Source organism: Henckelia pumila, chromosome 4, assembly GCF_033568475.1.
Source record: "Henckelia pumila isolate YLH828 chromosome 4, ASM3356847v2, whole genome shotgun sequence".
NCBI classification, from domain to species: Eukaryota; Viridiplantae; Streptophyta; class Magnoliopsida; order Lamiales; family Gesneriaceae; genus Henckelia; species Henckelia pumila.
Window position 1 is genome coordinate 113,151,338 of NC_133123.1, and position 21,823 is coordinate 113,173,160.

The window sequence follows — 21,823 nt, forward strand, 5'->3', positions numbered from 1 at the left end:
GAAGTGGCCCGCATCACCCAGATCGCACGGTCACGTCCTGTGATTAAGTCTATTGCATCTTTATATCCGCGGATTGGACTGAAAGAGTCAGAAATAGGACGAAGAGGAATTTGAAGAACAAGATGTACGAGTTAGAAAAAAAAGAAACTAATAAAAAAAAGGGGTGCAACACGAGGACTTCCCAGGGGATCACCCATCCTAGTACTGCTCTTGCCCAAGCACGCATAACTTCGGAGTTTTGATGGGATCCGGTGCATTAGTGCTTCTATGATCGCACCCAACAGTGAATGAATTCTTTATTTTTTTGTCTCTCGAATTGCGGATCGAAGGAACAGGAGCTGCAGTTTCAAACGGACATAACTTTCGATCGGCTAAGAGTTAATTGAGCTTCAGCCTACTTACGCGAAGCTCCACTCGATAAATTTAGTGCGTATCTCGGTTAAATAGACGGAGATGCTCAAATTCCTAAACAGAGATGGTCTTTCGGGGCATTTTTCCCGTATGTCGCGTTGGGACCCACCAAAGCGGCCCGTGTCACCCAGATCGCACGTTCACATCATATGATTCAGTCTATTGCATCTTTTCTATCCGCGGATTGGACTGAAAGAGTCGGAAATAGGACGGCGAGGAATCGAAAGAACAAGAAGTACGAGTAAGAAAAAAAGAAATTAATGAAAAAAGGGGTGCAACACGAGAACTTCCCAGGGGGTCACCCATTCTAGTACTGCTCTCGCCCAAGCACGCTTAACTTTAGAGTTCTGATGGGACCCAGTGCATTAGTGCTGGTATGATCGCACCCAACAGTGAATGAATTCTTTATTGTTTTGTCTCTCGAATTGCGGATCGAAGGAACAAGAGCTGCAGTTTCAAATGGACATAACTTTCGATCGACTAAGAGTTACAAGTGCTTCAGCCTGCTCACGCAAATCTCCTCTCGATACCTACAGCAAGTATCTTGGTCTAAGAGACGGAGACGCTCAAATTACAACTCGGAGATGGTCTTTTGGGGCATTTTTCCCGTAGGGCACGTTGGGACCCACCGAAGCGGCCCGCGTCACCTAGATCGCACGTTCATGTCGTGTGATTAAGTCTATTACATCTTTTCTATCTGCGGATTGGACTGAAGGAGTTGGAAATAGGACGGCAAGGAATCGGAAAAACAAGAAGTACGAATAAGAAAAAAAGAAATTAATGAAAAAGGGGTGAAACACGAGGACTTCCCAAGAGGTCACCTATCCTAGTACTGCTCTCGCCCAAGCACGCTGAACTTTGGAGTTCTGATGGGATTCGGTGCATTAGTACTGGTATGATCGCACCCAACAGTGAATGAATTCTTATTGTTTTGTCTCTCGAATTGCGGATCGGAGGAACAGGAGCTGCAGTTTAAAACGGACATAACTTTCGATCTGCTGAGAGTTACGGGAGCTTCAGCTTGCTAACGCGAAGCTCTTCTCGATACCTACAGTACGTATCTCGGTCTAAGAGACGGATAAGTTCAAATTCAAACCCGAAAATTGTCTTTGGGGTCATTTTTCCTGTAGGGCGCGCTGGGACCCACCGAAGTGGCCCGCATCACCCAGATCGCACGTTCACGACCTGTGATTAAGTCTATTGCATCTTTTCTATCCGCAGATTGGACTAAAAGAGTCAGAAATAAGACGGAGAGGAATCGGAAGAACAAGATGTACAAGTAAAAAAAACAAACTAATAAAAAAAGGGGTACAACACGAGGAATTCCCAGGGGGTCACCTATCTTAGTACTGCTCTTGCCCAAGCACGCATAACTTCGGACTTCTGATGGGATCCGGTGCATTAGTGTTGGTATGATCGCACCCAACAATGAATGAATTCTTTATTTTTTTGTCTCTCGAATTGCGGATCGGAGGAACAGGAGCTGCAGTTTCAAACGGACATAAATTTTGATCGGCTGAGAGTTACTGGAGCTTCAGCCTGCTCACGCGAAGCTCCACTCGATACCTATAGTGCGTATCTCGGTTAAAGAGACGAAGACGCTCAAATTCCAAAACGGGGATGGTCTTTTGGGGCATTTTTCCCGTATGTCACGCTTGGACCCACCGAAGCGGCCCGCGTCACCCAGATCGCATGTTCACATCGTATGATTCAGTCTATTGCATCTTTTCTATCCGCGGATTGGACTAAAAGAGTCGGAAATAGGACGGCGAGAAATCGAAAGAACTAGAAGTACGAGTAAGAAAAAAAGAAATTAATGAAAAATGGGGTGCAACACGAGGACTTCCCAGGGGATCACCCATCCTAGTACTGCTCTCACCTAGGCATTCTTAACTTCGGAGTTCGCTCTCCCCCAGACATGCTTAACTTCGGAGTTTTGATGGGATCCGGTGCATTAGTGCTGGTATGATCGCACCCAACAGTGAATGAATTCTTTATTGTTTTTTCTCTCGAATTGCGGATCGGAGGAGCAGGAGCTGCAGTTTCAAACGGACATAACTTTCGATCGGCTAAGAGTTGCGGGAGCTTCAGCCTGCTCACGTGAAGCCCCTCTTGATACCTACAGCAAGTATCTTGGTCTAAGAGACTGAGACGCTCAAATTACAACCCGGAGATGGTGTTTCGTGGCGTTTTTCCCGTAGGGCGTGCTGGGACCCACTGAAGCGGCCCGCGTCACCCAGATCGCACGTTCACGTCATGTGATTAAGTCTATTGCATCTTTTCTATCCGCGGATTGGACTGAAAGAGTCGGAAATAGGACGGCGAGGAATCGGAAAAACAAGAAGTACGAGTAAGAAAAAAAGAAATTAATGAAAAAGGGGTGCAACAAGAGGACTTCCCAGGGGGTCACCCCATGCTAGTACTGCTCTCGCCCAAGCACGATTAACTTCGGAGTTCTGATGGGATCTGGTGCATTAGTGCTGGTATGATCGCACCCAACAGTGATGAATTCTTTATTGTTTTGTCTCTCGAATTGCTGGTTGGAGGAACAGGAGCTGCAGTTTCAAACGAACATAACTTTCGATCTACTGAGAGTTACGGGAGCTTCAGCCTACTCACGCGAAGCTCTTCTCGATACCTACAGCGCGTATCTCGGTCTAAGAGACGGAGAAGCTCAAATTAAAACCCGGAGATGGTATTTGGGGGCATTTTTCCCGTAGGGCGCGCTGGGACCTATCGAAGTGGCCCGCGTCACCCAGATCGCACGTTCACGTCGTGTGATTCAGTCTATTGAATCTTTTCTATCCGCGGATTGGACTGAAAGAGTCGGATATAGGACAGAGAGGAATTTGAAGAACAAGATGTATGAGTAAGAAAAAAAAGAAACTAATAAAAAAAGGGGTGCAACACGAGGACTTTCCAGGCGGTCACCAGTCCTAGTACTGCTCTTGCCCAAGTACGCATAACTTCGGAGTTTTGATGGGATCCGGTGCATTAGTGCTGCTATGATCGCACCCAACAGTGAATGAATTCTTTATTTTTTTGTCTCTCGAATTGCGGATCGGAGGAACAGGAGCTGCAGTTTCAAACAAACATAGCTTTCGATAGGCTGAGAGTTACTGGAGCTTTAGCCTGCTCACGCGAAGCTCCACTCGATAACTATAGTGCGTATCTCGGTTAAAGAGATGGAGACGCTCAAATTCCAAAACGGAGATGGTCTTTCTGGGCATTTTTCCCGTATGTCACGCTGGGACCCACCGAAGCGGCCCGTGTCACCCAGATCGCACGTTCATATCGTATGATTCAGTCTATTGCATCTTTTCTATCCGCGGATTGGACTTAAAGAGTCGGAAATAGGACGGCGAGGAATCGGAAAAACAAGAAGTACGAGTAAGTAAAAAAGAAATTAATAAAAAAGGGGTGCAACACTAGGACTTCCCAGGGGGTCACCCATCCTAGTAATGCTCTCGCCGAAACACGCTTAACTTCGAAGTTCTGATGGAATCCGGTGCATTAGTGCTGGTATGGTCGCACCCAATAGTGAATGAATTTTTATTGTTTTGTCTCTCGAAATGCGGATCGGAGGAACAGGAGCTGCAGTTTCAAACGGACATAACTTTCGATCTGCTGAGCGTTACGGGAGCTTCAGCCTGCTCACACAAAGCTCTTCTCGATACCTACAAAGTGTATCTCGGTCTAAGAGACGGAGAAGCTCAAATTCAAACCCAGAGATGGTTTTTGGGGGAATTTTTCCCGTAGGGCGTGCTGGGATCCACCGAAGTGGCCCGCGTCACCCAGATCGCACGTTCGCATCGTGTGATTTAGTCTATTGCATCTTTTCTATCCGTGGATTGGACTGAAAGAGTCGGAAATAGAACGGAGAGGAATTTTAAGAACAAGATGTACGAGTAAGAAGAAAAAGAAACTAATAAAATAAGGGGTGCAACACGAGGACTTCCCAGGGGATCACCCATCCTAGTACTACTCCTGCCCAAGCACGCATAACTTCGAAGTTTTGATGGGATCCGGTGCATTAGTGCTGCTATGATCGCACTCAATAGTGAATGAATTATTTATTTTTTTGTCTCTCGAATTGCGGATCGAAGGAACAGGAGCTTCAGCCTGCTCACGTGAAGCTCCACTCGATAACTATAGTGCGTATCTCGGTTCAAGAGACAGAGATGCTCAAATTCCGAAATGGAGATGGTATTTCGGGGCATTTTTCCCGTATGTCATGCTGGGACCCACCAAAGTGGCCCGCGTCACCCAGATCGCACGTTCACATCGTATGATTCAGTCTATTGCATCTTTTCTATCCGCGGATTGGACTGAAAGAGTCGGAAATAGGACGGAGAGAAATCGGAAGAACAAGATGTATGAGTAAGAAAAAAAGAAACTAATAAAAAAAGGGGTGCAACACAAGGACTTCCCAGGGGTCACCCATCCTAGTACTGATCTTTCCCAAGCACGCAAAACTTCGGAGTTCTGATGGGATCCGGTGCATTAGTGCTGGTATGATCGCACCCAACAGTGAATGAATTCTTTATTTTTTTGTCTCTCGAATTGCGGATCGAAGGAACAGGAGCTGCAGTTTTAAACGAACATAACTTTCGATCAGCTGAGAATTACTAGAGCTTCAGCCTGCTCACGCGAAGCTCCACTCTATACCTAAACTGCGTATCTTAGTTAAAGAGACGGAGATGCTCAAATTCCATAATGGAGATGGTCTTTCGGGGCATTTTTCCCGTATGTCATGCTGGGACCCATCGAAGCGGCCCGCGTCACTTAGATCGCACGTTCACATCGTATGATTTTGTCTATTGCATCTTTTCTATCCGCGGATTGGACTGAAAGAGTCGGAAATAGGACGGCGAGGAATCGAAAGAACAAGAAGTACGAGAAAGAAAAAAAGAAATTAATGAAAAAATGGGTGCAACACGAGGACTTCGGAGTTCTGATGGGATCCGGTGCATTAGTGCTGGTATGATCGCACCCAACAATGAATGAATTCTTTATTTTTTTTCTCTCGAATTGTGGATCGGAGGAACAGGAGATGCAGTTTCAAATGGATAAAACTTTCGATCGGCAAAGAGTTACGGGAGTTTCAGCCTGCTCATGTGAAGCTCCTCTCGATACCTACAACAAGAATCTCGGTCTAAGAGACGGAGACGCTCAAATTACAACCCGAAGATGGTCTTTCGGGGTGTTTTTCCCGTAGGGTGCGCTGGGACACACCGAAGCGGCCCGCGTCACCCAGATCGCACGTTCACGTCATGTGATTATGTTTATTGCATCTTTTCTATAAGCGGATTGGACTGAAAGAGTCGGAAATAGGATGGCGAGGAATCGGAAAAACAAGAGTACGAGTAAGAAAAAAGAAACTAATAAAAAAAGGGGTGCAACACGAGGACTTCCCAAAGGGTCACCCATCCTAGTACTGCTCTTACCAAAGCACGCATAACTTCGGAGTTCTGATGGGATCCGGTGCATTAGTGCTGGTATGATCGCACCCAACAATGAATGAATTCTTTATTTTTTTGTCTCTCGAATTGCAGATCGAAGGAACAGGAGCTGCAGTTTCAAACGGACATAACTTTCGATCTGCTGAGAGTTACGGGAGCTTCTGCCTGCTCACACGAAGCTCCACTCGATACCTATAGTGAGTATCTCGGTTAAAGAGACGGAGACGTTTAAATTCCAAAACGGAGATGGTCTTTTGGGGCATTTTTCCCGTATGTCATGCTGGGACCCACCGAAGCGGACCGCGTCACCCAGATCGCACGTTCACATCGTATGATTCAGTCTATTGCATCTTTTCTATCCGCGGATTGGACTGAAAGAGTCGGAAATAGGACGGAGAGGAATCGGAAGAACAAGATGTACGAGTAAGAAAAAAAGAAACTAATAAAAAAAAGAGTGCAACACGAGGACTTCCCAAAGGGTCACCCATCCTAGTACTGCTCTTGCCCAAGCACGCATAACTTCGGAGTTCTGATGGGATCCGGTGCATTAGTGCTGGTATGATCGCACCCAACAGTAAATGAATTTTTTATTTTTTTGTCTCTCAAATTGCGGATCGGAGGAACAGGAGCTGCAGTTTCAAATGGACATAACTTTTGATCGGCTGAGAGTTACTGGAGCTTCAGCTTGCTCACGTGAAGCTCCAATCGATACCTATAGTGCGTATCTCGGTTAAAGAGACGGAGACGCTCAAATTCCAAAATGGAGATGGTCTTTCGGGGCATTTTTCCCGTATGTCGCATTGGGACCCACCAAAGCGACCCGTGTCACCCTGATCGCACGTTCAAATCATATGATTCAGTCTATTGTATCTTTTCTATCCGCGGATTGGACTGAAAGAGTCGGAAATAGGACGGCGAGGAATCGAAAGAACAAGAACTACGAATAAGAAAAAAATAAATTAATAAAAAATGGGGTGCAACACGAGGACTTCCCAGGAGGTCACCCATCGTAGTACTGCTCTTGCCCAGGCATGCTTGAATTCGGAGTTCTGATGGGATCCGGTGCATTAGTGCTGGTATGATCGCACCCAACAGTGAATGAATTCTTTACTGTTTTGTCTCTCGAATTGCGGATCGGAGGAACAGGAGCTGCAGTTTCATACGCGAGCTTCAGCCTGCTCACGCGAAGCTCCTCTCGATACCTACAGCAAGTATCTCGGTCTAAGAGACGGAGACCTTCAAATTACAACCCGGAGACGGTCTTTCGTGGCATTTTTCCCGTAGGGTGCGCTGGGACCCACCGAAGCGGCCCGCGTCACCCAGATCGCACGTTCACGTCGTGTGATTAAGTCTATTGCATCTTTTCTATAAGCGGATTGGACTGAAAGAGTCGGAAATAGGACGGCGAGGAATCGAAAAAACAAGAAGTACGAGTAAGAAAAAAAGAAATTAATGAAAAAGGGATGCAACACGAGGACTTCTCAGGGGGTCACCCATTCTAGTACTGCTCTCACCCAGGCGCGCTTAACTTCGGAGTTCTGATGGGATCCGGTGCATTAGTGCTGGTATGATCGCACCCAACAGTGAATGAATGCTTTATTGTTTTGTCTCTCGAATTGCGGATCGGAGGAACAGGAGCTGCAGTTTCAAACGGACATAACTTTCGATCTGTTGAGAGTTACGGGAGCTTCAGCCTGCTCACGCGAAGCACTTCTCGATACATACAGCGCGAATCGGTCTAAGAGACGGAGAAGCTCAAACTCAAACCCGGACCCATCGAAGTGGCCCGCGTCACCCAGATCGTACGTTCACGTCGTGTGATTCAGTCTATTTCATCTTTTCTATCCGCGGATTGGACTGAAAGATTCGGAAATACAACGGAGAGGAATCGGAAGAACAAGATGTACAAGTAAGAAAAAAAAGAAACTAATAAAAAAAAGGGGTGCAACACGAGGACTTCCCAGGGGGTCACCCATCCTAGTACTGCTCTTGCCCAAGCATGCATAACTTCGGAGTTCTGATGGGATCCGGTGCATTAGTGCTGGTATGATCGCACCCAAAAGTGAATGAATTCTTTATTTTTTTGTCTCTCGAATTGCGGATCAGAGGAGCATAACTTTCGATCGACTGAGAGTTACTGGAGCTTCAGCCTGCTCACGCGAAGCTCCACTCGATACCTATAGTGCGTATATCCGTTAAACCAGACTGCAAATTCGAAATTCACAGACTGGATTTCAGAGAGAAAACACAAAGAGGGGGCGGCCACTCTAGGTCTCAAAAACCCTAGTGTTCGAAAATTATGAGCCTCTGTTGTGTAATTTCTGTACTACAATAACTTATTTATAATGTGGGCTGCTAACAGCTTAGGGCCCATTAGTCATAAGTTCAAGCCTGACAAGCAAAGCCCGCATGTTCAGAATATAATATAAAATTCATCGTGACTCAGATTGATAAACCAATTTCACCAATGTGCACAGAAACCATTTCTGCATCTTTTAAAGTCAAGATAAATTTTCTGAATCCAAATTCAGTTATTTCCAAAAATGCCCATCCCTATGTCATTTTAGGAAATCTTACTCTTCTACTCTGATATAAGAAGTCCTACTTCTTTGTTCATTAAATTTAACTCTTTAAATTTAACTATCTCAACGGGGATTAAAAATCCATTACTTGTGTGACCCTCAATGGTTCAGGGATACAGCTAGCCGTGGGCTCACAACTCCTTGTGACTCGGAACAACAATTTCCGACTTGCCCATCGAATCATGGTAAGAGCGCCTAGCAACATCGCCCCATGATTCCCTAGGTATCACTGATAGTGCCTGCAAGAACCAATAGATTTTGTTTAGCGTACAGTACGGTCCCTTCATCCATATATCCCGATCGAATCAACAACTATTGGTAAATCGAGAGTCGTTCGAGATTCGATAACTATACAATGCATCTTGAAGATCAAATAGTGACATCGCATGTGCTACTAAGAAACCATTTCTTAAAACACATCATGTACTCTGGCCAGAGACTCGTCACACTAATATCTCCTCAGATTGCATAGGATATCCACACTATCAAGTATGTGGTGAATCCTTGACAACAAAGCATCGACTCCTATATGTGTCGCAACTGTACCCAATCCCAACACCTGATGACCCCAATAGAGTCGGTAAACGAGTCAAAGTACAGTACTAGCATATAGAGTCTCAATGATGTTTCAAGTAGTAAGGACTAATGGTGTACAACCAAAACCGCGGACTTTATCCACTCGATAAGTGATAACCACTTGGAAAGTCCGGATAGGGTAGTTTGATCATTCATCGTATGAATATCCATTTGCATGCTTTGAACATCTCTATGTTCCATACCAATGAAACGTGGTACTCGGCATCGCAAATGCTAGTCTCAATCTTGAGCGATCCTTATCCTTATTAACGGACGGCTCAATCGTCTAGAAACTGTTTAGAATATATAGTGACTAAGATGTGTTTCATGATAGCCATCCCCATGTGCCACCACATCTTACATACACTATAGTATATTCAAGGTCTTCATCTAAACATCTTATAGTATGTCACAACATAATAATATGATAAAAGATAAAGTAAATGCCATTATAAAAGTGTAAATTATATTAAACAAAAGATTGTTTATACATAGAGTCATAAAAGCCCTTAGCCACAAGTTGGCTCATCGGGCACCCACTCTTTCAATCTCCCACTTTCCCTAAAGCCAACTAGTCATACTACGTAGTCCCATTGCTTCGCGATGTTTGTCAAATAATGGTCCTGGCAAGGGCTTAGTAAGTTGATCAGCGATATTGTCTGCAGAGGCCACTCTCTTGACAGTGATGTCTCCTCTTTCCACTATCTCCCGGATGATGTGGTATTTCCTCAGTACGTGTTTGGATCTTTGATGACACCTTGGTTCCTTTGCCTGAGCAACGGCACCCGTGTTGTCACAGTACACCGGGACTGGACCAACAGCTTCAGGAATAACGCCCAACTCTTGGACGAAATTCCTCATCCAAACGGCCTCTTTAGCAGCAGCTGATGCCGCAATGTATTCTGCCTCAGTGGTGGAATCCGCTGTGGTGTCCTGCTTGGAACTCTTCCAAGAGACAGCACCGCCATTGAGCATGAACACAAATCCAGAGGTTGACTTCGAGTCATCCACGTCACTTTGGAAGCTAGAGTCGGTATAGCCTTCAAATTTCAGTTCTCTTCCTCCATAAACCATGAATACATTCTTAGTTCTTCTCAAGTACTTAAGAATATCCTTCACGGCTTTCCAATGCATTTGACCGGGATTGGCTTGATATCTGCTCGTGACACTCAGAGCATAGGCCACATCCGGTCTAGTAGATATCATCCCATACATGATACTACCTATGGCTGACGCATATGGTATATGTGTCATTTTCTCTATCTCTTCGTTAGTCTTGGGACACATAGACTTGGATAGAGAAACTCCATGACACATAGATAGATGTCCTCTCTTGGACTCATCCATTGAAAACCTTTTCAATATAGTGTCGATGTAGGTTGCTTGAGTGAGTCCTATCATTCTCTTAGATCTATCTCTATAGATCTGTATCCCTAGAATATAGGATGTCTCACCCAAATCCTTCATCGAGAATCTACCTGATAACCATATCTTTGTTGACTGCAACATCCGTATGTCATTCCCAATGAGTAGGATGTCATCAACATAAAGTACTAAGAATGTTACCCCATCCTTAACTACTTTCTTGTACACGCATGGTTCCTCCGGGTTCTTGATGAAACCAAAATCCTTTATTGTTTCATCAAATTTCTGGTTCCAACTTCTTGATGCTTGTTTTAGACCATAGATCGATCTCTGAAGCTTGCATACCTTATGCCCGCTTCCCATGGATGTGAATCCCTCGGGCTGCATCATATAGATTTCTTCCTTAATGTTTCCATTAAGAAATGCAGTCTTCACATCCATTTGCCATATCTCATAGTCATACCATGCTGCTATGGCAATAAGAATTCTTATGGACTTGAACATTGCGACTGGTGAAAAAGTTTCATCATAGTCAACTCCTTGTCTTTGAGTATAACCTTTTGCAACCAATTGTGCCTTATAGGTCAACACCTTGCCATCAGGCTCAAGTTTTCTTTTGTAAATCCATTTACATCATATTGGAACAATTCCATCAGGAGGATCTACTAAAGACCAAACTTGGTTTGAATGCATCGAGTCTATTTCTGACTGCATTGCTTCAAGCCATAAATTAGAATCCGCATCAGAAATTGCTTCCTTGAAGTTTCTTGGATCACATCCAATATCGGGTTCACTTTGATCCCCTTCAAGAAGAAGACCATATCTAATAGGAGGCCTAGAAGTCCTCTCGGATCTTCTAGTAATAGGCGTGTCAATCAATGGTTCCTGAGGTGTAGGATCATTATTTTGTATCTTGGGTTCTTCTCGAATTTCTTCGAGTTCCATCATCTTGCCTTTCTTATCCAATAAGAACTCCTTCTCCAAGAAGGTGGCATTCCTTGAAACAAACACTTTTGTTTCAGTAGGATGATAGAAATAATATCCGATTGAATTCTTCGGATACCCTACAAAATAATATAAGGTGGATCGACTATCCAACTTATCTCCCATTTTCTGCTTCACGTAAGCTGGACATCCCCAAATCCTCAAGTACGAATACTTAGGAGTTTTGTCATTCCATAACTTGTATGGTGTTTTATCCACTGCTTTGGTGTGGATGTTGTTCAACAACAACACCGCCGTTTCAAGCGCGTAGCCCCAAAACGAAGGTGGAAGCTCAGTGAAGCTCATCATGGATCGAACCATGTCCAACAAAGTTCGATTACGACGCTCCGATACACCATTCAGCTGAGGTGTCATAGGAGGAGTCCACTGAGAGAGAATCCCATTCTATTTTAGATAGTCCAAAAACTCGGTACTCAAGTATTCTCCACCTCGATCCGATCGAAGTGCTTTAATACTTTTACCTAGTTTGTTTTCTACTTCAGCCTTGAATTCTTTGAACTTTTCAAATGCTTCAGACTTATATTTCATTAAATATAAATACCCATACCTAGAATGATCATCAGTAAAGGTAATGAAGTAGGTGTTGCCATATTTAGTACCAATCCTAAATGGACCGCAAACGTCTGTATGGATCAAATCAAACAGATTTTGACTACGCTCAGGTTTCCCTTTGAAAGGAGATTTAGTCATTTTTTCCTTTAGGCAGGACTCACAAGTAGGTAGAGAGTTAATATCAGACATATCAAACATGCTCTCTCCCACTAGCTTGTTCATCCTCCTTGAGGAAATATGACCTAGCCTAGCATGCCAAAGGTTTGCCGGGTTTTGACTATCGTCTTTCCTTTTAATTGTTGTTACCGGTTTATCAACATAATTAATTGGAACGTCTTTTAATTTTAAGCTATATAGATCGTTTTCAAGTTGTCCATTTCCAATCAAACATTCATTCTTGTAAATATTGCAAATCCCATTTACAAAATTGCAAGAAAGACCATCTCTATCAAACATAGAAATAGAAATAATGTTTTAATGAAATCTTGGCACAAATAAAAACATCTCTCTCAAAATATAGCTTAAAATCGTTTTGCAAAATTCAAACAAATGTTTCCCATAGCTTTTGGATTCAACTTGGGAACCATTCCCAAGCCTTAACTCGGTCTCACCCATCCTAAGCTTACGACTTGTCATCATCTGCAACTCATTGCAAATGTGAGATCTATATCTGGTATCCAATACCCAAGAAGTAGTATTAAGTGAAACATTTATAAAATATATCCTCTGTAGTTCGTAACTACTTGATATATATATTCTTTGCGGTTACGTTTCCAATGACCGGGTTTCTTGCAGTTATGGCAAACGTTTTTAGACTTGTCCAATTTTGCATGTAACAATTGGCCTTGAGATCATGGTCCTACCATTTCTCTAGTTCGGCCAACCTTTCCTGAAGTTACATCAGCCGGGGCTGTTTTCGAAGAAGCCCTTTCTAACACTTAGAAAATCTTTTCCGAACTTAGGAAAATCTTAACTTATTGAACCATTCATTATTGTTTGCGTCAGAAATTTTGTTTTGTTCGAGAATTGAAACATGTGGATTATGAATATTCATCATAATGATATACTGAGAAGGAAACAGACAATTATCGATGATTGTTTAATTAATTTACTAAGACATAAAATATGGCGAATTTATTTTATGAATTACACTCCCACTATTTTAACGATTTCACCACCCTCTAGTGAAAACGGGAAACTTTTTCCTTAGTGAGAACATGGAGTCCAATTGACAAATCATAGTCCCGAATAATATCAGTCAACCATAATTTTCAAAAGGTAGAGCTCAATTACTTCCAAAGTAACCCCCATGTATTTACCTCATGTCCAATAAGGGCCCAATAATATGACGCCGTTTATTGTGACATGTCAAGATGACCCATCAATATTAAGTTGTGATGGACGGTCGCCATGTGGATCCCCCAATAATATGAGCCGATCCCATGGGAGTTCCACCCAACTTACAACATTTGTCGATCCAATGAACAGCTTTTCGATGAACGGGCCCCCCCAATAATATGAGCCGGACCATATCCGCGGGTAGCATCTCATACATTGATCGTTGATGGAAGGTAGAAAAATTTAAACAATATTTAAATTCTCTTTTATTAATCTTGATATAAATTTTAAATCATATTTAAAATGAGGGATTTTTAATTTTGAAAATTTGTCTCATCATTCATTTTTTATGTATTCTTGCGGGATTCATACAATTTGTTCTAAACATGCATACATCAATAATATCATATATTATTTAAGGATGATCAATCCCATTATCTATTCGACCCGTGGTTGCCAATCACGAGTCTAAGTCCAATCCTAGGTAATATGCAGGTATGCAATGCAATCCTATTACATTGAGCTTCCAATTTACATTTCTTCAGTCTTCATTGTCTGCTGGGCCCACCATTTCTTCAAATCTTTGTCTCCCACTAAGTCTAATAAATTTACAATAAATTTCGATGACAAATATGGGATACATTTGTAGGGGTGGGAACGGGCCATAAACCAGGCCCACTTTTATTACATATGACAATCATATTGGGCTGTAAACCAAGCCCATTAATAAACACCAACAACAATAAGACAAATGTAAATTCCTAACATACACCTACAAATTTGGTTATGGCAATCGATCATCCCATTATCCAATTTTAAATTCAAAATTTAAATAATTGGATAAACATGCTGTGGCATCATAATTTAAAAGATAAAACCATATTTTATCTTATCCATCCATAAGATCACATCTTATCATCAATTGTACCAAAATAATCAATTTCATAAAATCTGATTTAACGGATAAAATCTATAAATTTTCCAAAAATCAATTTTAAAATTTTCGAACTCGAACAATTCGATCCGATGCCTCGTGGACCAATCAAAAACAATTTTCGATCGGACCAAAAATAGAATTTTAACATATTAGAATTTTAATTAAAAATAAAAATTAATTTTCCCGGGCCGCCCGGGACGATCCCGGGCAGCCCGCGCCCCAAAAGGGGCTCATGCCGGGCAAGGGGCAGCGACGATCGCTGCCCTGGGCAGCGATCAAATCACTGCCCATGGGCAGCGATCCAATTGCTGCCCCGGGTTTGCCCATTAATTTTAAATTTTAAAATCATTTTGTTTCAAAAAACCAAGGCTTAAAAAATTTTGTACAATTGATTAATTTAATCGCTTGATCTGAGCAACCTGGCTCTGATACCACTGTTGGAAAACGGTGTTCAGATCAATCAGAATTGATACCCGGTGCAGCGGAAGTTTTAAAATTTTATATGGAACGATTCCATATCATGAGTATCAAAACTTTACGATTAAATTGTGCGTGTAAAAATTAAATAACAATTAAATTTTTACCTTGAATCTCGAAACGAGATTATGGACACCAACAGATAACTCTGCTCTTGTTGTATATCCCAGGAACTGATGGACGAACAATTCTTCAATCAGGTCCACGAACAGAATTCGAATCCCTCTGATAGATTGCACTAGAAAATCTATCAGAAGTTTCTACGAAGAGAATTAATGAATATGATCCGTTAAACCAGACTGCAAATTCAAAATTCACAGACTGGATTTCAGAGAGAAAACACAGAGAGGGGGCGGCCACTCTAGGTCTCAAAAACCCTAGTGTTCGAAAATTATGAGCCTCTGTTGTGTAATTTCTGTACTGCAATAACTTATTTATAATGTGGGCTGCTAACAGCTTAGGGCCCATTAGTCATAAGTTCAAGCCTGACAAGCAAAGCCCGCATGTTCAGAAATTAATATAAAATTCATCGTGACTCAGATTGATAAACCAATTTCACCAATGTGCACAGAAACCATTTCTGCATCTTTTAAAGTCAAGATAAATTTTCTGAATCCGAATTCAGTGATTTCCAAAAATGCCTATCCCTATGTCATTTTAGAAAATCTTACTCTTCTACTCTGATATAAGAAGTCCTACTTCTTTGTTCATTAAATTTAACTCTTTAAATTTAACTATCTCAACGGGGATTAAAAATCCATTACTTGTGCGACCCTCAATGGTTCAGGGATACAGCTAGCCGTGGGCTCACAACTCCTTGTGACTCGGAACAACAATTTCCGACTTGCCCATCGAATCATGGTAAGAGCGCCTAGCAACATCGCCCCATGATTCCCTAGGTATCACTGATAGTGCCTGCAAGAACCAATAGATTTTGGTTAGCGTACAGTACGGTCCCTTCATCCATATATCCCGATCGAATCAACAACTATTGGTAAATCGAGAGTCGTTCGAGATTCGATAACTATGCAATGCATCTTGAAGATCAAATAGTGACATCGCATGTGCTACTAAGAAACCATTTCTTAAAACACATCATGTACTCTGGCCAGAGATTCGTCACACTAATATCTCCTCAGATTGCATAGGATATCCACACTATCAAGTATGTGGTGAATCCTTGACAACAAAGCATCGACTCCTATATGTGTCGTAACTGTACCCAATCCCGACACCTGATGACCCCAATAGAGTCGGTAAACGAGTCAAAGTACAGTACTAGCATATAGAGTCTCAATGATGTTTCAAGTAGTAAGGACTAATGGTGTACAACCAAAACCGCGGACTTTATCCACTCGATAAGTGATAACCACTTGGAATGTCCGGATAGGATAGTTCGATCATTCATCGTATGAATATCCATTTGCATGCTTTGAACATCTCTATGTTCCATACCAATGAAACGTGGTACTCGGCATCGCAAATGCTAGTCTCAATCTTGAGCGATCCTTATCCTTATTAACGTACGGCTCAATCGACTAGGAACTGTTTAGAATATATAGTGACTATAAGATGTGTTTCATGATAGTCATCCCCATGTGCCACCACATCTTACATACACTATAGTATATTCAAGGTCTTCATCTAAACATCTTATAGTATGTCACAACATAATAATATGATAAAAGATAAAGTAAATGCCATTATAAAAGTGTAAATTATATTAAACAAAAGATTGTTTATACATAGAGTCATAAAAGCCCTTAGCCACAAGTTGGCTCATCGGGCACCCACTCTTTCAATCTCCCACTTTCCCTAAAGCCAACTAGTCATACTACGTAGTCCCATTGCTTCGCGATGTTTGTCAAATAATGGTCCTGGCAAGGGCTTAGTAAGTGGATCAGCGATATTGTCTGCAGAGGCCACTCTCTTGACAGTGATGTCTCCTCTTTCCACTATCTCCCGGATGATGTGGTATTTCCTCAGTACGTGTTTGGATCTTTTATAAGAGTGGGTGCCCAGTGAGCCAACTGTGTGGCTATGGGCTTTGTTGACTCTTTGTATAAACAATCTTTTGTTTAATATTATTTACACTTTTATGGCAATGACTTTATATTACTTCATATTGTTATATTGTGATATACTATTGTTGTTTTGATAAAGACCTTGAATATACTATAGTGTATGTAAGATGTGGTAGAACATGGAGATGTCTATCATGAAATACATCTTATAGTCACTGTATATTCTAAAACCGTTCCTAGTCGATTGAGCCGTCCGATAATAAGGATAAGGATCGCTCGAGTTTGAGACTAGCATTTGCGATGCGGAGTACCACGTTTCATTGGTAGGGAACATGGAGATGTTCGAAGCATGCAAATGGATATTCATAGGATGAATAGTCGAACTACCCTATCCGGACTTTCCAAGTGGTTATCACTTATCGAGTGGATAAAGTCCGCGGTTTTGGTTGTACACCATTAGTCCTTACGACTTGAAACATCATGGAGACTCTATATGCTAGTACTGTGCTTTGACTCGTTTACCGACTCTGAGGGGGTCATCAGGTGTCGAGATTGGGTACAGTTACGACACATATAGGAGTCAATGCATTGTTGTCAAGGATTCACCACATACTTGCGAGTGTGGATATCCTATGCGATCTGAGGAGATATTAGTGTGACAAATCTCTGGCCAGAGTACTTGATGTGATTTAAGAAATGGTTTCTTAGTAGCACATGCGATGTCACTAATTTGATCTTCAAGATGTATTGCATAGTTATCGAATCTTGAGCGACTCTCGATATACCAATGGTTGTTGATTCGATCGGGATATATGGATGAAGGGACCGTACTGTACGTTAACCAAAATCTACTGGTTCTTGTAGGCACTATCAGTGATACCTAGGGAATCATGGGGCGATGTTGCTAGGCGCTTTACCATGATTCGTTGGGCAAGTCGGAAAGTGTTGTTCCGAGTCACAAGGAGTTGTGAGCCCACGGCTAGCTGTATCCCTGAACCATTGAGGGTCACACAGTGTAATGGAGTTTTAATCCCCGTTGAGATAGTTAAATTTAAAGAGTTAAATTTAATGAACTAAGGAGTTGGACTTCTTAAATAAGAGTAAGGGAGTAGGATTTCCTAAAATGACATAGGGATGGACATTTTTGGAAACCACTGAATTCGGATTCAGGAAAATTTATTTTGACTTTAAAACGTGCAGAAATGGTTTCTGTGCACATTGGTGAAATCGTTTCATCAATCGGAGTCACGATGAATTTTATATTAATTTCTGAACGAGCGGGCTTTGCTTGTCGGGCCCCAGCTTATGACTAATGGGCCCTAAGGTGTTAGTGGCCTGCATTATAAATAAGTTATTTCAGTACAGAAATTACACACAACAGGTCATTATTTTGAGAGCAATTTTCGAAAACCCTACCCTCTCTCTCAAACATATTTCGGCCGCCCCCTCCTTGCTCTGCCCGAGAAATTCGGTCTGTGATTTTGAATTGCAGTCAGGAATAACGAATCAAATTCGTGTATTCTCTTCGCAGAAAACTTCTGATAGATTTTCTAGTGCAATCTATCAGAGGGATTAAACCTCTGTTCGTGGACCTGATTGAAGGCGTTCATCGGTTCCAGGGAGAGACAACAAGAGCAGAATTGTTCTGTTGGTGTCCATTAATCTCGTTGTGAGATTTGAGGTAAAATTTATTTAATTGTTATTTAAATTTTACACACACGTAATTCAATCGATGAACGGTTGATACCCATACCATGGAAACGTTCCATGAAAAATTTTTAAACTTCCGCTGCACCGGGTATCAATCGTAATTGGTCTGGGAACTCGCCAGTTTTCCAACAGTGGTATCAGAGCCAGGTTGCTCAGATCAATCGATTGAATAATCAATTGTACAAAATTTTTGAGTCTCGGTTTATGAAACAAAATAAATATTTTTAATAATAATAAAAAAATTTTTTCGGGGCAAAACCCGGGCAGCGATTGGATCGCTGCCCGGTGGGGCAGCAATTGTTGCTGCCCCGGGCGGCGCACGGCGCCGCCCAAAGGGGGCGCACAGCGCCGCCCAAGGCGGCGACCGTCGCCGCCCAGGGCGGCGCACGGCGCCGCCCAGGGCAGCGCTGTGCGCTGCCCAGCGCAGCGCTGGGCGCTGCGCAGGGCAGCGCTCGGCGCTGCCCAGGGGCGGCGCTCGGCGCCGCCCAGCGCAGCGCTGGGCGCTGCGCAGGGCGGCGCCAGGCGCTGCCCTAAGGGGGCAGCCGGGCTGCCCCCGGCCCGCGCCCCGGGTGCGGGCCGACCCGGGAGTGTCCCGGGTGGCCCGCGGGAAAAATTAATTTTTAATTTTTTATTAATTTTAATATTTAAAATTTTATTTTTGGTCCGGTCAAAAATTGTTTTTGATTGGTTCACGAGATTTCGGATCGAATTGTTCGAGTCCGTAAATTTTAAAATTGATTTTGGATAAATTTGAATTTTTGGAAAATTTTAATATTTTATCCGTAAATTGAATTTTGAAATCAATTATTTTGGTACAATTGATGATAAGATATGATCTTATGATATATTAGATAAAATATGATTTTATTTGTAAAATTGGATTTTATAGATAAAATATGATTTTATTTGATATGGAGATAAAATATGATTTTATATGTGAAATGTGATTTTATATATAAAATATGATTTTATCTTGTTTAAATTTGAATTGCCACAGCATGTTATCCAATAAATTAATTTTGAATTAAATGTTATTGGATAAGGATGATCGATTGCCATGACCAATTTTGTAGGTGTATGTTAGGAATTTACATTTTGTCTTTATTGTTGTTGGTTTTATTAATGGGCCTGGTTTATGGCCCGATATGAATGTCATATGTAATAAAAGTGGGCTTGGTTTATAGCCCGTTCCACCCCCTAAAAATGTATCCCCTACTTGTCATTGTTATTTAATTGTAAATACATTAGATTTAGTGGGAGATCAAGATTTGAAGATGGTGGGTCCAGCAGACAATGAAGACTGAAGAAATGTAAATTGGAAGCATATGTAATAGGATTGCATTTGCATACTGCATATTACCTAGGATTGGACTAAGACCCGTGATTGGCAACCACGGGTCAATTAGAAATGGAATCGATCATCCTATATAATATGTGATATTATGATTGTATGCATGTTTAGACATAAATTGCGTGAATCCGGCAATGCATGCAATAAATTAAAAATGATGAGACAAATATTTTAATAAATAAAATCCCTCATTTTAAATATGATTTAAAATTTATATCAAGATAAATAAAGGAAATTTAAATATTGTTTAAATGTTCCTACCTTCCATCAACGGTCAATGTATGTGATGCTACCCGCGGATACGGTCCGGCTCATATTATTGGGGGGGCCCGTTCGTCGGAAAGCTGTACATTGGATCGACAAATGTTGTAAGTTGGGTGGAACTCCCATGGGATCGGCTCATATTATTGGGGGATCCACATGGCGACCGTCCATCACAACTTAATATTGATGGGTCATCTTGACATGTCACTTTAAACGGCGTCATATTATTGGGCCCTTATTGGACATGAGGTAAATACATGGGGGTTGCTTTGGCAGCAATTGGGCTCTACCTTTTGAGAATTATGGTTGGCTGATATTATTCGGGACCATAAGTTTGTCAATTGGACTCCATGTTCTCACTAAGGAAAAAGTTTCCCGTTTTCACTAGAGGGTGGTGAAATCGTTAAAATAGTGGGAGTGAGATTCATAAAATTAAATTCGCCTATTTTATGTCTTAGTAAATTGTTAAACAATCATTGATATATGTCTGTTTTTCCTTTTCAGTATTTCATACAATGAATTCGCGAAATCCTTTATTCTCGATCCTCGAACAAAACAAGCTGACTGGCGCCAACTATACGGAATGGTTCCGGAAGTTGAAGATTGTCTTAACTTCGGAGAAAATGCTCTACGTGTTAGAGAAAGCACCTCCGAAGGAAGCACCAGCTGACATAAGTCCGGAGGAATTGGCCAAACTTGATGCATGGTGTGACCATGACATCAAGACCAAATGCTATATGCAAGCCTCGATGTCTGATGAACTCCAGAGGCGATTTGAGGACACGGTGAATGCTGCTGACATTCACACGCAACTCAAGGAACTTTTTGGGGCTCAGTCGAGGGCTGAAAGGTTCTCTACTGTTAAGGAGTTGATGACGTGCCGCATGCGTGAAGGGACTTCGGTCCGTGATCATGGGGTACGAGTGATTTGGCTCATACAGAAGTTAGCGACCCTTGATTTGGTGTTGGAGCATGAACTCAATGTGGACTTGCTGCTTCTATCTCTTCCTTCTTCATTTGATGGATTCGTGATAAATTTTAATATGAACAAGATAGAGGCCACCCTTGAAGAGATGGTCAATATGCTCGTTACATATGAATCCACACTTAAGAAGGATAAGCCAGCTTTCTTGGTGGGCTCCTCATCTTCTGCTAAGAAGGGGCCAAGTATGAAGGGCAAGAAACGTTCTGCCCCACCCAAGAAAGTGGAACCCGAGAAGAAGCAAAAGACAAAGGCTTCAAACGATGGAAAATCCAAGGATGTTTGCCATTACTGCAAGAAGCCGGGTCATTGGAAGCGCAACTGCAAGGAGTATCTTGAGCAGTTGGGAACTGCAAAGGGTATGTTCTATATCGAAATAAACATGTCACTTAATACAACTTCTTGGGTATTGGAGCACGGATGTGGTTCTCACATTTGCAATGATTTGCAGGTGATGACAAGAAGTCGCAGGCTTAGAATGGGTGAGACCCAGCTGAGGCTCGGGAATGGTTCCAGAGTTGAAGCTACGGCCATTGGAGATGTTTGTTTGATTTTGCAGAATGGTTTTAAATTATTGTTGAGAGATGTTTTATTTGTGCCAGATTTAATTAAAAACATTATTTCCATTTCTATGCTTGATAGAGATGGTTATTCTTGTAATTTTGTGAATGGGATTTGCAGTATTTACAAGAATGAATGTTTAATTGGAAATGGACAACTTGAAAACGATCTATATAATTTAAAACTAAAAGACGTTCCAGTGAATTGTATTGACAAACCGGCGACA

The 21,823-nt window shown here is 42.0% G+C and overlaps 12 non-coding genes and 3 pseudogenes across 12 annotated transcripts; all 15 read right to left on the reverse strand.

Annotated features, from left to right (window-relative positions):
* Positions 1-160: 160 nt before the first annotated feature.
* On the reverse strand, positions 161-279 carry LOC140869415 (5S ribosomal RNA; annotated as a pseudogene).
* Positions 280-680: 401 nt separating this feature from the next.
* On the reverse strand, positions 681-799 carry LOC140869713 (5S ribosomal RNA). Its single transcript, XR_012146802.1, has one exon. It is a non-coding gene; the product is annotated as a 5S ribosomal RNA (ribosomal RNA).
* A 400-nt stretch (positions 800-1,199) lies between these two features.
* Positions 1,200-1,318, reverse strand: LOC140869202 (5S ribosomal RNA). Its single transcript, XR_012146589.1, has one exon. It is a non-coding gene; the product is annotated as a 5S ribosomal RNA (ribosomal RNA).
* A 398-nt stretch (positions 1,319-1,716) lies between these two features.
* On the reverse strand, positions 1,717-1,835 carry LOC140869383 (5S ribosomal RNA). Its single transcript, XR_012146763.1, has one exon. It is a non-coding gene; the product is annotated as a 5S ribosomal RNA (ribosomal RNA).
* Positions 1,836-2,236: 401 nt separating this feature from the next.
* LOC140869376 (5S ribosomal RNA) lies at positions 2,237-2,388 on the reverse strand (annotated as a pseudogene).
* A 400-nt stretch (positions 2,389-2,788) lies between these two features.
* Positions 2,789-2,908, reverse strand: LOC140868954 (5S ribosomal RNA). Its single transcript, XR_012146350.1, has one exon. It is a non-coding gene; the product is annotated as a 5S ribosomal RNA (ribosomal RNA).
* Positions 2,909-3,309: 401 nt separating this feature from the next.
* Positions 3,310-3,428, reverse strand: LOC140869716 (5S ribosomal RNA; annotated as a pseudogene).
* A 400-nt stretch (positions 3,429-3,828) lies between these two features.
* Positions 3,829-3,947, reverse strand: LOC140869046 (5S ribosomal RNA). Its single transcript, XR_012146439.1, has one exon. It is a non-coding gene; the product is annotated as a 5S ribosomal RNA (ribosomal RNA).
* A 401-nt stretch (positions 3,948-4,348) lies between these two features.
* On the reverse strand, positions 4,349-4,467 carry LOC140869355 (5S ribosomal RNA). Its single transcript, XR_012146736.1, has one exon. It is a non-coding gene; the product is annotated as a 5S ribosomal RNA (ribosomal RNA).
* A 352-nt stretch (positions 4,468-4,819) lies between these two features.
* Positions 4,820-4,937, reverse strand: LOC140869049 (5S ribosomal RNA). Its single transcript, XR_012146442.1, has one exon. It is a non-coding gene; the product is annotated as a 5S ribosomal RNA (ribosomal RNA).
* Positions 4,938-5,804: 867 nt separating this feature from the next.
* On the reverse strand, positions 5,805-5,923 carry LOC140868707 (5S ribosomal RNA). The gene has a single exon (XR_012146111.1). It is a non-coding gene; the product is annotated as a 5S ribosomal RNA (ribosomal RNA).
* A 401-nt stretch (positions 5,924-6,324) lies between these two features.
* Positions 6,325-6,443, reverse strand: LOC140870495 (5S ribosomal RNA). Its single transcript, XR_012147454.1, has one exon. It is a non-coding gene; the product is annotated as a 5S ribosomal RNA (ribosomal RNA).
* Positions 6,444-6,844: 401 nt separating this feature from the next.
* LOC140868322 (5S ribosomal RNA) lies at positions 6,845-6,963 on the reverse strand. Its single transcript, XR_012145746.1, has one exon. It is a non-coding gene; the product is annotated as a 5S ribosomal RNA (ribosomal RNA).
* A 370-nt stretch (positions 6,964-7,333) lies between these two features.
* Positions 7,334-7,452, reverse strand: LOC140870512 (5S ribosomal RNA). The gene has a single exon (XR_012147470.1). It is a non-coding gene; the product is annotated as a 5S ribosomal RNA (ribosomal RNA).
* A 360-nt stretch (positions 7,453-7,812) lies between these two features.
* Positions 7,813-7,931, reverse strand: LOC140867884 (5S ribosomal RNA). Its single transcript, XR_012145323.1, has one exon. It is a non-coding gene; the product is annotated as a 5S ribosomal RNA (ribosomal RNA).
* Between the last annotated feature and the right edge of the window lie 13,892 nt (positions 7,932-21,823).